The 18,549-nt window shown below is 37.1% G+C and overlaps 1 protein-coding gene and 1 non-coding gene across 2 annotated transcripts in view; both read right to left on the bottom strand.

Annotated features, from left to right (window-relative positions):
* Nucleotides 1-18,549, bottom strand: part of SPATA16 (spermatogenesis associated 16) — a 254,511-nt gene that overhangs the window by 68,927 nt on the left and 167,035 nt on the right. The gene's annotated exons all lie outside the window — the stretch shown is intronic.
* LOC116274054 lies at nt 16,863-16,963 on the bottom strand. Its single transcript, XR_004182533.1, has one exon. It is a non-coding gene; the product is annotated as a small nucleolar RNA U13 (small nucleolar RNA).

The following is an 18,549-nucleotide window of genomic DNA, read 5'->3' as shown; positions in this document are numbered from 1 at the left end:
TTGCACAGGCATGTGTGCAGTGATGTGCCAAGGACGAAAGCTGCTCTAGACCTCAGCTCTAAGGTCATGGCTGACTTTACTGCCTTTGTAAGCTTTTGGTTCCCGTATCAGTCTCCTAGGGTTGCTACAAAAAAGTACTACCGACTGGGTGGCTTAAACAACAGAAATTTATTTTCTCACAGTTCTGGAGACAGGAAGTCCAAGACTGTGGTGTCAGCAGGGTTGGTTTCTTCTGAGGGTCTCTCTACTTGGCTTGTAGATGGCTGTCTTTCCCCGTGTCTTCACATGGTCATTCCTCTGTGTGTGTGTGTGCGCGCATGTGTGTTTGTGTGTGTTCTAATTTTCTCTTTTTATAAGCATGCACTCATGTTGGATTAGGGTTCACTCTAAAGCCCTCATTTTAATGTAATTACCTGTTTAAAGATTCTGTCTCCAACTGTGGCTGAGTGTGGGCTAATGGAATGTAGTCTCACTATGAGGTACTAGGGGTTAGGACTTCAACAGATGAATTTTGGAGGCATACAATTCAGCCCGTAACAGTTTCTAACTCATAAACAGCTTTCTGATGGTCTCTGAATATCTTGCTGAAGGGTATTTTGCTTTAATTTCTGGATTAAAAAATTTAGCAAAGGTACCTAATCCTCCAGTTTGCTTCCAGAAAGACATTAGCGATATCCTAGTCAGGCCAGGATAGAAGAAAACACTCTCTCCACCCCATTTCTTTTCCAACTGCTGGCAGCTTAAGTGACTGCTGGCAGGGTAGCTTGGCGAAGCCATCTCACAGTGGGGATGGTAAGACTCGTGCCCAAGAACCTACACCAGCTTTTTAAAAAGTGGCAGAAGTGTAGGTTTTCATGTGGCAGCTTGATCTGCTCGTTGAAGGATCTGTACTCTTGGCTTAATGCTCAAGGCGTTGCCTTTGGGCCTTAACAGGGCTCTCACTTAGGAGGGTATGCGCTGGAGAGTGGCCTCCCTCTTTCTCCACTGAGAACCAATAGAGATGGGTTCTTCCATGGATTCTGCCCTCCAACCTGAAGATGATGGGTAAGGAAGTGGGTGAGTAAATAGAGAGTATGTAATTTACAAATAGAAATTGTATTCTCCATGGAGATGTTTCTTAAAGGAAATTATTATAGCCCCAGGAAGAAATAGTACAACATAGAGTAGAAATGAGAATACAGATGACCCTTGCATCGGATCCTGAAACATCCTTTTGTGTTTTAATGTACTAATATTTCTTATTCTTCTAGAGACAGACAATCTTGAGGCTGTGAGCGTATCCTACGTTACTGTTGTAAAGAAATAGAGTAATATAACATATATATAACATATATAACATATATATTTTAGCATTATTGGTATTGAATAGCATCATTGAATAACTAACTAGTGAAATAATCTAGAAAAAACTTAGCCTTTGTGTTTAATTAAAATAGTAGGATTTTTTTTTGACCGTTTGTGTTTAGACACCAAAGATTAAATTTTCATTTTGTGATGGTAATAATTTGGCAATTTAGAGTTAGACTTGTCTTTTTAAAGAGTCTAATATGTGTAAATTAAAAAATTATACTTAAAAACTAGAATGATTTGATATAATCATAGACATTAAAATATAAAAGATAGATTTTAATTTACTTTTTATAAACAAAGATTTTCCTTGATTTTGCAAATAAAGGAAGAGACCAGACAAGGAATTTCTGGTTGTAAAAAATAAGCTATACTTAAAATGGAAGCAGATTTCAAATGATACTTCTTAATTTGACATAAATATTCTGTAATTGAATCATTCTTTCTGGACCTGTGAACTTCTCTGATGTCAGTAAATGTTGCACGTGTGCAGAGAATGGAGAAAACAATCAGTCCTTGTGCCCTGTTGTTAAATGTACATTGCTGTTAATTATGTTTTCTCTGCTGTTACTCAAAAATAAGCTGTGAAATTAAGTGTTTACATTTGGGAGTTAATAACTCTCTATTGTTACTCTCACATTTATCAAGTTTTAAAGCCAAGTTACAAAAACCAAGAGTGTATGTGGGCAGCTCATTTTCTCTACAAACAGTAACTTATAATAATTTCTCTTTGTACTGTAGCTTAGTAAAAAGAACCCCTTGCTACCTTAGAAATCAACTTGTCCAGGATGACTGTACAAGAGAGACCACGGGAGAGAAAGGAGAGATATTCCATCCAGAGGAAAAGAAAAGCAACAAAAGTAGAGGGAAACATGACCAGCAAAAAAGAAAGAAACAAAATTTGTCTCCCTTATCTAAACTTAAGAGGGCCGATTCTTCCTGGTAAAATTTTAAGAGCACTCAACGTAGCCAGAATTAAGCTGGCAGAAACTATAAACCTCAAACATTTTTGGGATGGTAGAATTATGTAACTTTCTTTTCTTTCTGTTCTTCTTTTCTCCCCTCCCCTTCCTTCCCCTCCCCTCCCCTCCCCTCCCCTCCCCTCCTCTCTCTCCCTCTCTTTCTTCCCTTCTTTCTTTTTTTTCTTTTCTTTTTAGACAGCTTCTCGCTTTGTCACCCAGGCTGGAGTGCAGTGGCCAGATCTCGGTTCACTGCAAGCTCCGCCTCCCGGGTTCACACTATTCTCCCGCCTCCGCCTCCGGAGTAGCTGGGACTACAGGCGCCCACCGCCTCGCCCGGCTGGTTTTTTGTATTTTTAGTAGAGACGAGGTTTCACCGTGTTAGCCAGAATGGTCTCGATCTTCTGACCTCGTGGTGCCCTCCCTCCCTCCTTCCCTCTCTTCCTCTCTTTCTTTCCCTTTTTTTCCCTTCCTTCCCTTCCTTCCTTCTGGAGGAGTTGGGTAAATTTAACTTTTGAACTACATGCTTGGTGAAAGTGGTTTAGTAAGAGGGAAACTTGTCACTTAAAATTAGAAAATGTGGTGATGATTATTATAGACTATCATCAAATTATTCCTTTATTGCTTCCAGTCTTAGGGTTGACCATAATCAGAGTAAACTGATTTATTTAGAAGATTATATCTAGAAGGAACATTAGGAATCTTCCAGCCCAATTTCTTGAGATTTGGAGAGGTTTAAGTGACTTTGCTAAGGGCTTTTTTTTTTTTTTGAGATGTAGTCTTGCTCTGTCACCCAGGCTGGAGTGCAGTGGTGCGATCTTGGCTCACCTCAACCTCCCACTCCGGGATTCAAGCGATTCTCCCAACTCAGCCTCCTGAGTAGCTGGGACTACAGGTGCCTGCCACCATGCCCGGCCAATTTTTGTATTTTTAGTAGAGATGGGGTTTCACCTTGTTAGTCAGGCTAGTCTTGAACTCCTGACCTCAGGTGATCCTTCTGCCTCAGCTTCCCAAAGTACTGGATTACAGGCGTGAGCCACCATGGCCGGCCATCTAAGGACTTATTAAATGACTTTAAAAAATTCTATAGAATTTAGAATTAGGGTATCTAATATTGTATTTCACTTTCTTTTTTGAAAATTATGACTTTACCTCACAGGCACATAATAGGCATTTTCCAGACTCCCTTACAGTGAATCATGGCAGAATGTGGACCAATGGAATGGAGGCGGGAGAGACATTAACTTTCTTCAGGCCAGGCCCACGAAACTCTGCCTAGCATAATCCTCTATTTTCTTTTCCTGTCAGGCTGCCTTAAGAAAGAGGACTCAGCTGGGCGTGGTGGCTCATGCCTGTAATCCCAGCACTTTGGAAGGCCAAGGCAGGCAGATCCTTTGAGGCCAGGAGTTTGAAACCAGCCTGGCCAACATAGTGAAACCCTGTCTCAAATAAAAGTATGAAAATTAGCCAGACGTGGTGGTGGGCGCCTGTAATACCAGCTACTTGGGAGGCTGAGGCAGGAGAATTGCTTGAGCCCAGGAAGTGGAGGTTGCAGGAGCTGAGATTGTGGCCACTGCACTTCAGCCTGGGTAACAGAGTGAGACTCTGTTTCAAAAACAAACAAACAAACAAACAAACAAACAAAAACAGAGAGGACTCACAGGTGGGAAGGAAGATGGCACTACAGAGTGGAAGCAGTGTCAGTTCCCAAGTTGCTGATTAGAGTAGATCCAACCAGAAACACCCATGTTGCACTACGAGTGAGAAATCAAATTTATTGTTTTGTTGTTTTAAGTTTCTGAAATTTGGGGTTGTTACGGTAGCCTACCCTAACACACCAATACTAATAAATAAAACTTGGAATCTCTCTCATAATCCCTTTTTATCTACTAAGACTTGTGTATTATTTTGAAAAGTAAAGAAAAACATGGCATTTAAAGAGATGAAACAACAACCTTTCATTTAGCAGTGTGATAAATGTTTTTATATAGGCTATTTCCTTTAGTCCTCATAAAATCCATCTAGGTAGGTATTACTAGTGATTGAATACTACAGTTTTATTGTTTTATTTTCAGAGTTAACATTATTACATTCAAAGGAAGCAGTACTATACTTGCAAGCTATAAATGATCGAGATAGGTACCTTTAGTATTTAATGGCTAATAACGCTCTTTGTTATTACATTAATAATAATGCAATTTTAAATGATGATAATAATTTTCTAGAAAATGGAAAAATAAAATTTTGTGAGCAACGTTTTTCAAATTCAGTTTTTAAAATATACATATTGGTTTAAATTGGAAGATTTCAATTTTCTTGAAATTTAGAATTGACTTTAAAAATAGATTTTCATAAATATGTTACCTTGAGACAACCCTATAAACACAATCACTGTATCATTTATGTAACAGTCAAGATTTACATTTGTATGATGATTTTAATATAATGGAGTGTCAGAATAGAATATGTAATAATTGATTGATTGTCCCTGCTGCAGTGATCAACATTTTGATTCTGAAATATTACCCTGGATTTATGGAAGCTATTTTATGAAAGAACATTCACTTTAAGTTTCATTTTTTCTTAATATAAAAGAATATTTGGCAGCTTTGCCATTACCTCTGTCAGTCCAGTGATGTGAAAGTTATAAATATTTCATGCAGTTTAAATAAAAATATTTAAATTTTATTTGCATTATTTAGAAATCACTAAAAATTATGTAAACAGGTTATTTGTAGCAAGGGAAACGGACTTTTATATAGCTTTTTTGAATTCTCTACTTTGCAACCCTTTCTGTTTAAAAATAGTCATAATAAATATAATATTAAATTTAAAGTATTTAATTTAGTTTTGTAGTGTGTTACTGCTATAGAATTCTAGAACACATATATGTATGTACACATGCATGTAATTGTATAAATATATTATTTGAGCTACTGTCTACCATTCACTATGGTTAGGGTTAGAGTTTTCATTACGTGTGATGCATCCATTAACTAACTTCTGCACTTAAGGCCTAACATTTACCCTGAATTAACTTTTAATCATTTATATTTTTTAGTAAAATGTTATTTCCATGGTCCTTCAAGATAGAACTGAGGAGATGGAAAGGATCTAAAATATTATTTTATAATCACTAAACGTAAAGCTTGGTAAGTACTGGTGATTCCTCTGAGGTTACAAAATCAGAAATGAAAGCAAGATGACAGCCCAAGTCCCCTAAGCCAATCTTTCTTCTACGGTGAGCAACGTTTTATTCTTTTAATTAGATTGTAAATTCTTGGAAGAATAAAGTCAAGCATTGATTCCCTTCTTCTTTTTCCATCACTGTCTATTTCTGTCTCCACAGACAGCTAGAATTTGACTCTAGCACAGAGAAACAAACAGACCACATCAAACCGTAACCAGATCAAGATCCTCTTTATAAGAATTCTGACACAAAATGGAATATTCATCACTCACACCTACTGGCCACAAGTAAGATTGTTTTGTCCACTGGCCCCTCATTAGATTTAGGACATGTTATCAGCTAGCATGCCAGTGTCAAGGAGAAACATTTACAAAAATTAGACGTATGGTGTTTTGATAGGGGAGCTTAAATAATAACGTGCTTAGGTCAGTCTAGCTTATTTAATGGCAAAGCATATATAACTTATAAATAGAACTTTAAGTATGTTCGTGTTCTATAGACCCCAAATAATTTTCTGCTTGCACATTAGAGAAACACCAGCTGAAAGAAACTCAGAGTTACAAGTGTGGGTTTCAGCAGCCTCCAGACTCTTTAGGATGCCACAGAGCTTTTATTCTTGATGACTTAAAATGAATCACCAAAAGGTATTGCAGAAATAAATAGCTACATTACCTGCAATTATTTCCTAAGGACAACTGGGTATTACCAATGAGCTTTAGCCTCTGTGTTCAGTAGTAAATGTCAACACAGCTTGGGACCCTTTTTTGTCATTGTACATTTCATCTCTATATATCATTTAGTTGTATGAAGGTAGGTATTTCTATTCCTAACTGTATGTTGTTTTTTGTTGTATTTCTTGACCATTGGTTTTAAAGTGGGGTATGCCTTGCCAGTACACACAACTAATTTATGGCAGGGTTGAGACAAAGACCTGGTGACTTGGTTCTCAAACTTGTACTGCTTTTTCTACTCAGAATTTGTTTTGTCTTTTGGGCTATTATTTGAGATGACTTTGAGTGGAAAGGTCAGGGTTACCTTTGAAGAAGTGTATATTGGAGAACAAGTTAAAAAGATTTGAGGACGTTTCATCTGGAGACAAGATTTAGGTTCAAGGACTAACTTTCTGTCATCAGGTAGCAAAGTGTTCTCAGATTCTCTCTATGCAGACTTTATTTGGCTTACTGATAAACCTGAAAAACTCATTTATTTATCGAATGAGCCTTCACTGTGCATTGGCCAAGTGCTGTAGGTAAACTATTCTGTTAATTTGCTAAAACTATGCTGGAAAGCAAGCATTGTTACTCCATTTTATAGTTGAGGAAAACTCAGTCTGTATAGAGCTTCTACAACATGGTGTAGTTCACACATCTACTTCATGACAGAGATGGGATTCAAATCAGTTACATCTTAGGGCCTCTTCCTCTGAGCCATTATGCTGTGCTGACTTGTAAATGATGTTTACAGTCCTGTCCAGCACTAAGATAGGATTCCAAATATATGAAAGGTTCTTGCACAAAGCTTCAGAGGGCAGAAGCAGAATCTTTCGCAGGAAGAAGAAAGTTCTAATGGAGGCTTCTAAGAAGGGAATTGTTCATCTTAGAAGCTAGTAGCTATGACCTTGGTGGTGTGCAGATCAAGAGAAATGAGTGTATCTGGAATCTAGTAAGAGGGATGACTGTGCTGTGGAAATATTACTCACAGTTTGTCCTGGTCCTCTCCTGCCTCCCTGTAATTTCTTTTCTCACATAAGTTTCAGCTTTGCTTGGCAATCAGACACCTTTTATTTTTCTTTATTATTTCTTTTTTTTTTTTTTTTTTGAGACAGAGTCTTGCTCTGTCACCAGGTTGGCGTGCAATGGTGCGATCTCGGCTCACTGCAATCTCTGCCTCCTAGGTTCAAGTGATTTTCTAATTTTTGTATTTTTAGTAGAGATGGGGTTTAACCATGTTGGCCAGGATGGTCTCGATCTCTTGACCTCGTGATCCACCCGCCTAGGCCTCCCAAAGTGCTGGGATTACAGGCGTGAGTCACCGCACCCAACCCTTTCTTTATTATTTCTTTGTCTGCAATTAATGTCTTCCAGGTTGTGGCCTCTCCCAGAAGACTTTATATTTTAAAAGAGAACAGATCGCAGGAGGATAATTTTATGGGGCAGGTGGCCTCCTATACATGACTTCCCATGCTTTCATCCTAACATCAAAATGTCTCAGAGGTGAAACAATTGTGCCTGTGAGAAATGCAATGGACTTGTCAAAATACATGTATAATATATAGATCCACATACATTATATACATATATATTTCTGTGTGCTTTGTGATAAGAAAAAATCACAACTTCACATAATATTAAATGAAATGAGATAAAGTGCTAACTTCAAGAGACCTGCCACTATACTTTACAAGTTATCTGTCCAGTCTCTGGTTACATCTCTGATTTGCATCTTATATGAATGTTACAGCAGGCCAACCTCCACCTGATGAAGAATAAATAATAAATGAAGTGAAGGCTTGCCATGCTAAAGATGGTATTTTCCATCCCTCTAGGTTTGGGCTTGAAAGAATCCTTCTGAGGTTTTCTGGAAGTTATTGTTCCTCATAGGTTGTTGGTTCCTGGTGTAGGCTGCACTATATATATAATAGCACCTATGCTTTCTTGAATAAAAATAGGTGAGCTTAGCAGTTACTTTATAATCCTGAGAAAAACGAAATCATGCCACATGTTAAAGGCTGACATTTGAAATGCCAAGGTCTCATTATCTGGAAAAGAGAAAATTACCATGAAAAAGAGAATGATTCAGTCCAGGTACAGATAGAGTAGGCAGTCTTCAAAAATTAGCAAGGAAAATACAATCATATGAATTCAAGAAAAGAGGAGAATTTATCTTAATTGGTGTGCAATACCACCAAAACAATGACTGAATATAAATAAAAACATTAAAAGCTTTGAGCTTTGCAGATTATCTTATACCTGGGTGAACACAGCCTAAAAAATTTCATGATTTCATGGAATCGTTATTACACATCTCCAGCTGCTAAAAAAAAGTGACCTCAATTTCTCTGCAAGCTTGTAAATCAATAACCCATAAAAATCTATGGAAAATAGAATAGATAACCATAAAACTCTCTAAATTTGGTTTTGCTCATAACAAGTTTTGATTTTCAGATGCAAACAAGCACAAAGAAGGAATCAACATGTTTGTAAATTTAGACTGGAAGGCAAAGTCTCTATGAAAATAAAGTAACCTCATGGAAACCATGCAGAATAGCCACAGGCCTCCTGGGAATCAAATATCTAGACCTAAATTTGTTAAAGGAAAGAAAGGCCTGAATTGCTTTACATCTCTAAGCTCATATCTTTCTCATATGAGAGAAAATGAAAAGAAATTTGGAGGTAACTTTTTTTTCCTCCTATAAAAACTACCAGAAACCCAAACGCTATTTAGGAGGCAAAAAGGGTAACGAAAAAGCTGCATTTAAATGATGTGGGCTTCTGCTGTCACCTACTAATAATACTGAAACACCGAACCAGGAATATTTTGAAAAAATAGACATTTCTGAAGAAGATACAAAATAAACATTACTCAGGGGTCACTGAGGATTAATTGTTTTGCTTTTAATGATGTCTGAATTTTTTGGTTTATTTATTTGTTATTTTTATAGTGATGGAGTCTCATTATATTGCCCAGGCTGGAGTGCAGTGGCTATTCACGGGTGTGGTTACAGCCTACTATAGCTCAGAGATCCCCAACCAGGCCACATAGCAGAAGGTGAGCGGCAGGCCGGTGAGAAGCTTTGTCTGTATTTACAGCTGCTCCCCATTGCTGGCATTACCGCCTGAGCTCCACCTCCTGTCAGATCAACAGTGGCATTAGATTCTCATAGGAACATGAACCCTATTGTGAACTGCTCAGGCGAGGGATCTAGTTTATGAGCTTCTTATGAGAATCTAATGCCTGATGATCTGTCACTGTTTCCCATCATCCCCAGATGGGACTGTGTAGTTGCAGGGAAACAAGCTCAGGGCTCCCACTAATCCTACATTATGGTGAGTTGTATAATTATTTCATTATGTATCACAGTATGATAGTAATGAAAATAAAGTGCACAGTAAGTGTAATGTGCTTGAATCATCTTGAAACCATCCCCCTACCCTGATTTATTGAAAAATTGTCTTTCACAAAACTGGTCCCTGGTACCAAAAAGGTTGGGGACCACTGCAATAGCTTCTAACTACTCCTGGACTCCAGTGATTCTCCTGCCTCAGTCACCTGAGAAGGGGGGATTGTATCAGCTCTGATGCCCGAATTTTCTAACAAGCCTTAATTATCAATGTACAGAGAAGGCTGATGTGCAAGTGAAGCATGCTGCCCCTTGCAGGGCATATTCTGAGGCACTAGCAAGGATTACTGCCCTCAAATTCTTGTGTGATCTGGATGCCTGACACTGTGTTGGCAGCAGGTGATAAAGCCCATCTCAGTGAGAGTTGGGGCTTTAAAGGCAAAAAACCTCCAGAGAGATGGCATTGTGGCTGAAATTCACACTGAGGCAAAGCAATTGAATACTCAACCCATTTTTGAAAAAAAACTGCCTGTTGGCATGTACATGTTGGGTTGAAGTGGGGATAGCATGAGGAGAAGAGAGGAATGGGGTGGTAAAAAGCAACCTCACCTACTTGACAGTCCAGTTAAATCAATGTCTCTCTCTCTCTCTCTCTCTATATATATATATATATGTGTGTGTGTGTGTGTGTGTGTAAAGGTAGGAAAATATATACACTTTAATTTATATATGTGTATGGTTCAGGTTCTTCCCTCTCTCCCTCCTCCTTTCTTCCCTTCCTTTCTAATGCCTGCAGCACTCACAGAACATCAATAGAAGAACTACACAAAACTATACAACCAGCAAATAATGTCACGGTCACTATCTCCTTCATGGGAACACTCAACCTTGGATCAAATACATGCCTCAATTACATCTTTCATTTAAAAGTGAACCTCTCCTACTGGCATACTACCTCAAATAGCATCAAAGCAAAATGAAACACAGGCAGCGTTTAACAACACTGGTAACCATGGAAACATATCATTAAAGAATATATAAACAGGAATGAATAATTAGATGAGAAATTTATTTCTACATTTATCTTTTTGCAGGACCCAGGAAAGGAAGCTCTCTTTTACCTCTCACCTCAATTTGGATACTTCCTTTTTAGTCTGTCTTCTAATTGAAAAATATGATAATTCATAAACTATGAATTTTAATATTATCTAGCTTAATAGACAAATTTCTTTGTAGGCAAGAGACTAAAGAATATTGCATGCCCATTGTTGTCTAGATATGACACTTAAGCAGCCAAGAGGTTTGCTTCAGGGATGTGAAGTATACAGAAAAATCTGACTTACATCATGGGGAGAAGGGGACAGCAGTTGTTAACTGTTAACAATGGGAAACATAAGTTGCCTAATCTACTGGGAGGTAATCTACATAGTGGGAAGATGGAGGGGAGAATCTGGGTCTTATAAATTATTTAAATTGCAGTATCAGGTAGGCAGGATCACCTGTGCAGGTCATCCAATGTCATACCTTTGCACATTGGGCAGTCCCAGATAAACTCTATGGTGGGCTAAGTTGGTCACTAACTTAAAAATTGGAAATAGCTTTTGAGACATATACCTGAGATTGTGCATCAGAATCACCTGGTTGAAGGGGGACAATAGAAAAATACAGTTTTTAGTATCCCACTCAACTCTAGGAATCTAATATTTTAAATGATTTTCTAAGTGACTTTGATGCAGTTGGTTACTAGACTGGTGTTTAAGAACCACTAACCTAGGCCAGCTTCCTCATTGGAAGGCCAACAGAAGCAGAAACGAAGGCCTAGAGCAATTTTGGTAGATTGAGTTGTGGGTCTCAATGTTTCCCCTCCCTGTTGCAACATCAACTCCACCCCTTTGTCTTGGCTTTGTAGTGGGCAGAAGGATCTACCCTTTGCTTTTGGGCTTGATCGTGTGGCTTGCTTTGACTACTAGAATGTTAGCAACGATGGTATGAGCAGAGGCTTAAAATGTGCTTGTATGGTTTGGCTTTCTCTCTTGGAATCCTGCATTTTGCCATAAAAAGAACCTGCATCAGGTAATCACTGGACAAAAGAGAGTGAAAGATATGTGAAATACACTTGGACCTCTCTGCAGCTTGGAGGTAAGCCAAGCCCAGTTGAGATTAGCCTCAACTAATCAAATTTGAGCCAACATGTTTATTTGATAAGCCACTGAGTTTTAGAGTGGCTTGTTATGCAGTATTATTGCAGCAGTAGCTGGCTAATAAAAAATTGCAGTGATTTATTAAAAATTGAGTCAGCTTTGGAACTAGAAGTTAAATTTCCTGAATCTCAGGCCCAACCTTTTTCTACTGCTCCATGATACCTATTTTCGTTTGCTTCCTTTCCTTGACAGAATTAAGCACAGATGTCCTTTGCCTTCAAAAGGTACTTCTGGTTGGCCTACATTTCCTATATTCCTATATTTCTGTCAAATTTTCTCATTAGACTTTACCTTTCCCTATATCTTATTATTATAGAATTCTTCTTTCACCTTTCAAAGAAGACTAAGAAAGCTCAAATAAACTAATTTTTACAATTCTATTCAGAGGTAACAATGTACTTAGTTAAACACTTCTAGATAAAATTTCTTCTGCATATGACCTGAGGCTGACTGGAGACTCAATGCCAAATGATAAGAATTTAAGTATGATACATAGGAATTGATGGGGAAAATATTTTTGGGTGAGTGTCTTTAGTGCTTCTCAAATTATATCTAATCTAAATACTATAGGACCTGGGCTGCTTTCAGACATTCCTCATGCAAATAATTTAGAAACTCTCTGCCTGACAGGGCCAAATAAATAAATGCACTATAAATATAGGCCACTAAGAGAACTGTTCAGATGGTATTGCTATTTTGTTCCTTTCTGTGGAAAAATTTTTCACATGGAAGCAAATCTTCAGAGAAAGCACATTTCTCCAGAAAATATAGGTGTTTTGTTAAAGATAAAAAATATTTTCAGTTCCTTGACCTTACTTTGCCTGTAATTTCATGTAGAAGATTTTGTATTTATTTGGGGTTATCGTACATGTTTACCATGTAAATGAGTAATATTGGGATGATTTTGCAATATCAAGAGGAGAAACAAAGAATAGAAGAGAAAAAAGTCATCGTTATTAGTATATGTAATCAAAACATGTTTAGTATTAATTTATTGTACATCATTCTCTGGTCTGTTTAGAGAAATCTATTTACTTGCTGCTCCCTCGATTGTCATGTTTGAAAGAAGCAGTTAGTAGGCTAAGAACTTGGAACTTCCAGGAAGACACCTCTGAGCACAAAAATTAATGAGCCTAAAAGATCTCTTGGAAATCTGCAACTTTCTTCAAAAATTCTGTTGATCCTCAACTCAACCGAAGTACAAAAGTTGTTTACAATTGTGAACTTAGAACACATGTGCACATACCTAGCAAAATGTTCATTGGATTCATAATCACTGGTTTTAAAAATCATGAAACAACTATGCCAAAATATTTTCATGTCAAATGTTATTGGTTTGAGCTTCATGTCAAACCAATATTTAATTTGATTGATTGATTTAACAAATCTTTATTGAGCTGCTTTTGCAATGCATTTTGATGGCAGTGCATTTTGAAAGCAGATTAACAAGAGGTGGTATATAATTTAAGTACCTTATAGTCTGTAGCTTTTCCTGGTAAATAGTTTGTGCTAGAATATATGCTCCTTGAAGACAAGGTGATACCTATTTTGTTCACTCCTGTATCTCCAACATATACCCCAGTTTCTTACATACAGTCACTAAATATTTGTTGAATGAGTATGAATGACAAATATAGTTTGAGAGTAAATAATAAAGGTATCCACCACCTTAAGAAGAGTCTGGACACTATTGCAAAGGTTTCAAGCTTGAATGACCATGATGCAGTTTATGGAGGCACTATATGACAATAACATTGTGGGTGCTATATTTTTCTTTGAGTGTTAGAAGCAGTAAATGCCTCCTGGTAGGCCTAATAGCAAAAAGAAAAGGGGTTGTTGCAATAGTGACAATGATGTAAAGAGAAGGAGTTGTAAAAGAGTCTTAGCCTGTGGTCTGTGAACCTTGAAGTCCATAGAAAGGCATTAGGGGCCCACAAACTATGGGCCATCTTTGAGCATGTGGCTGTGGAAAATCTTTTGTCTCTCAGTTCAGCCAGCTCCTGGTTTTGTCCTTTGAGAGTAGGACTAATCACGCCAAAGAGATATTTCTTTTTGGTAAGCTGCCTTTGGAAACCATATAGGCCATTGATAGCTATGCGATGGGAAACATTTCAATGCCAAGTGCAACTTGAATTGGATGGGAAGTCTTGGTGTTCTCTGCACAGATGGAAGACCTGTGAAGCTGGCACTGCCTCAGCCTCTGCTGCTTCACTGAAGAAAGATGCTCCACATGTCATGCTTTCTACACGGGCCTGTGTTGGTGTCAACAGCTCTTCCAGCAATCCCAAAAGAGGTCTTTCTACTGCTGTGAAAGTCTTCAGCTTCTTCGGAGCCAAGAGCTTGAATTAGTGCCTTTTCAGTAGATCTTTGTCAAGATACAAGAGCACACCATGAGGTTCTTTCCTTTTAGAGAAGTTTGTTGACAATCCAGTGAAGAGATTTAGATCTGATTTAGTTTGGTTGTTGTTTTTTTTTTTAACAATTTTTTAAGAAAAAAGAAAACTCCTTCTTAGAATAATTTGATGGTGAGAAATTCCAGGACTAGTTTTGTAATGGCTGATATCTTAGGCACATAAATTAAACAAATCTTTTGATTGAAAATGCTGAAGTTACTATTAGAGATCCTGCCGAAAAACTGTAAGCTTTTTTTTTTTTTTTGGCCAAGCAGCTACTCTAAATGAGGTGACTGAAGTCAAATAACAATATAGATTTTCCAACACTGAAGGTGAGACTGATGAAGACTTGAGAGTTTCTGGGGACAAAAATTTACAGACACTTGGCAAGTGGCTTATTTCTTATGAAGGTCACTTTTTGTTCAGACAGCCTTAAAATGGAAACAAATCGCTGACATAGATAGCCTTGATGATATAAGCCTAACAAAGATGACCTCATTTACTTGAGGACAAAGGAAATGACGTATTATAAATTTTAGTTGAAAATTTTGGTAATTCTTGATTCATGCTGACCCATCTGAGATATTGTGTAGTATTGCAGCTGTAACTCCATTTGCTAGTAGAGACTTTGTGAATCAGGATTTTACCTGTTATTGACATTCAAATGAAATGTTGAAATTGATGCAATATGAAATATTTCAATTCCTTGATCTAGAAAAGCTACAAAAGCCTTCTCACAAGAGTGAGAAAACCATACTTTTCTGTAAATGCTGTTCTGGTATTCTGACTATGTATAGGAGATCAATTTCCAATCCAATGAGATAAAAAGTAAGCACATATTTCGTGTGTATGTGTTTATGAGTATTGTTCTAGGTGGATGCTTGTAAATGAATTAGATTCTCAGAGGGGTCTATAACTCAAAAAAATTAAAGGAAAAAAGAACCATTAAGGTAGGGGATGAGCTGATCAGGCAGCATGCCGCTGTTTAGTGGGGTTCCTCTGCACTCGTTTTGTGGGAGTTCTGTGATACAATTAGCTGTTACCTTTTCTCACTTCGCTGAGCAGTGCAGACCAGGGTTGGCTCTGTTATTCACATTACATGAGTTAAAGACACACACATGAAAACTTTTGTGCCTCAGAATGTGGTTGAAAGTGAATGCAGCAGGACAGAACAGGGGAGTGGAAGATGGAGTAAGCTTGCTTGCTTGTTTTCCTCATGTTATTAAAACTAGTCCTCGATGTAAGGAGCAGGGAGAGGTGGATTAGGGTTTAATATAAAGTTCTTCTTGAAATAAAATTAGTGTAGGACCAATATATAAACACTATAGGGCAGCTGTTTCAAAAATAGCTTAGTCTCAGCCCGACTTGGTACTTTCTATTTTGCTAATTAGTTCAGGAGTGTGATGAGGTCTCCAGGTGTTCTCAAGGAGACTGGCTTATTACAGATGCCTGGATATCGGGTTGCAGAGGCATTGCGTGCAAGTACAGTCAGGACAAGTTATTTTCAACCCTCTGTAGCTCTGAAGAGGTGACACTATTATAGAATAACTTGTGCAAACACTTATTCAAAGTGATATATCCCAGTGTGAGCTGTCATATAGTACAGTGCTTAATGCCTTTCTTTTCCTTGCTGCGTTGATGATATGAAAAATGTTCCTAATGCAATTGAAAGGTTCTTGAGTCCACCAAAGCAAAGGTCCATTCTTTTGCATCTGAGAATTTGTAAGTCAACCATGTATAAGAGTAAATATAGACATGTTCTCAAATTTTTACATTCTGAAATTTTCCATTTCCTGTTAAGAAGAATAACCAACTAAAATAGTATGGATTTTATGTGGTTGAAAAGGAAGATATACAGTACAGTAACTTCTGGCAAAGGTGGTGAAAATAGTGTCTGTCTATTTAACCTGAATGGATGCCTACAAAACTGCATGCAAATACAGTCTCTAGTCTGTGATGTCTGGGGACATTCTTGAAGTCATCAGTGAAATTGCTAGGGTGGATTGGGTAGTGGGGCATATATATCTTTAAAGATGGCATAGACTTGGCACTCTCTGGCAAGGATTAAATACCCCCTTCTGATTTGGGACAGAACAAGGTTTAGGGATTTGAATGTATACATTTGAATCAAGATCAAGGAGAGCGGTTAGCAGCAGGAAGTATATAATGGGTGAGTGAATAGTTTGTTGTGCTGATGTTGGGGCTTGATAGAGAGTGTTAATTTATAGAATTTATCTGCAGGAAGTGATTTCTAATTATGTTGCTTCTTTTTTCCTCAAAATTTGTGACATCATCTTTGGATGTGCCTAAGATTTTGGATAAGATTTTAGTGCTAAAATGGGCTTTAAGAATAAATCTTCTCAAACACTTTGTTCCAGCCATCCTCACTTTCCAGTTAAAGCTCCTCTAGAGACTAACTTGCCCTAAGTTCAAGATCTAGTTAGTATTAGAACTTGTACCAATCAGACCTGAGTTCTAGACAAGAGCTCTTTTCTCTTACACCAGGTTACGTCCAATCAAGAAAAAGGGAATACAAAGAGAACTATTTTTTATCTTTTATTAATGCATAATAGTAAAATATTCATTTTATTTCATTTTCTATCACAAACATGCATGCCTTGGTAAGTGGAGATTGTTTTCTTAGTCTGAGGTAAATAAAATAGAGATATTAATGTTCTCTGAAAGCTAAAGGAAACAGAAAAAGTTTTTTCACATCAGATGGATAATGTGATGACATAACAAGATTTGAAGGAGGTGTGTCTCATACGTGAGCGTATAAACTGAATTATCACGCTTGCGAACCACAACATGGTCAGACAAAATTTTTACTTACGAAACCGCCAAGGTCTTACTTTGTCTTAGGTTATGCTGACACTGGATCTATTATTTTCTTAGTTCAATGTAGAAAACATGATAGGTACTCATCTCTATTTGTTTAATGAATAATTAAATTAAATCAAGCATTCGCTGGGGACCTAGTATATGCCAGGCCTGCTGAATATTTTCCAGTCCTCAAGATTCACAACTCCTTTCCCACCTCTCTTAAATCCTTTATAAAAGCCTCTGAAATCCTTATAAAAAAGTCCTCTTTGTATATCTATAGCCCATATTATTTGCTTATTTTTCCCATCTGGCATTTTTTAACAGCTATTTAGTTACATGTTCATCAGCAATTACTGCTGTTTGTATGTTCCAGATTCTCTTAGGAAAGTCTTAAAATTATCAGAGAAGTAATAGGTTGTTTTGGGATTAAAGGTTTGTCTACTTGGAGATCAACATTTGTTTTTTTTTATTTTAAAACAATCACAGAACTGAAGTATAATGGGACTAATCTAAATTTTTTTTAATAGAAGGTAAGTTGATCTCCAGATAGAACCATGTGAGTTACTGGAAATTGTGTATGATAAACCTGACACTTTAATGTCTAATGAAGATAACATATAATATAGAGAGACAAAAAACTAGGGACCAAGACACAGTAGTGAAAATGTAGGGGGAAGAAAAAAGACAGGAAAAAACCAGGAAGCTTCAAAAGGCTGTTGATGATTATTTCTTACTTTACAGTTAGTGGCTTAGAACATCTTATTCTGGTTGGTTCAAAATGTTCACATTCCATTAAATTAAAACATCTTGAAATACACGGAAAAAGCTCCACACAGTCTGGAGAAGAGAAGACATGGAGGAGAAAGTTGGCTTTTGTAGTTGATATTCAAATATTTATAATAACTTCCTTGGAAATGGGTTTCATGTGGTTCATGTGGACTCACTAGAAACAACGGGATGGAAGTTTAAGGGAGCAGAAATTCGCTTTAAATGAAGAAAACAGTTTAATAGTTAGCAAACCAGATGTTATTTTTGTGGGGGTTAAGTGAGCTCTTCATTTTGGGTATACTTCAGCAGAAACTTATTGACAGCTTGTTGGTGGAGGGTAAAGCCAGAACAGATTCATGTCTTATAAATGAGATTGAACTAATAAATCCAAAATTATTCTTATATGTCTAAGAAATTATTACTTTCATCTTGGCATCTGATTGACCTTTGGTATGACTTCTTGCTGCCATTTTGAATAATAAATTAGAAACAAGATTTGCAATTTGCTATTGGTTGTTTCAAATAGTAAATAGTAAACAAATACATCTGATCTTTGCATTTTTCCTTTATTATGTAATTAATATTACTTCTAGCATCTGTTTTTACAGGCCATAGATCAATAAGAATCTATGAAAATACAATGTTCATATTTTAAAAAATCCTATTATTATAATAGCAAGCCTGGAAAAGTAGTTCCTGGGATCTCTAAAATTTATATTGAGTTGTAAAACTGAAGTATGGGCCATGGGTTAACAACCTTGAATTTTGCCCCTAGAATTACTCTTAGAAAATCTACTTCATTATAAAT

The sequence above is a fragment of the Papio anubis genome, chromosome 2, assembly GCF_008728515.1.
Source record: "Papio anubis isolate 15944 chromosome 2, Panubis1.0, whole genome shotgun sequence".
NCBI classification, from domain to species: Eukaryota; Metazoa; Chordata; class Mammalia; order Primates; family Cercopithecidae; genus Papio; species Papio anubis.
This window is presented reverse-complemented; position numbering and strand designations above follow the sequence as displayed.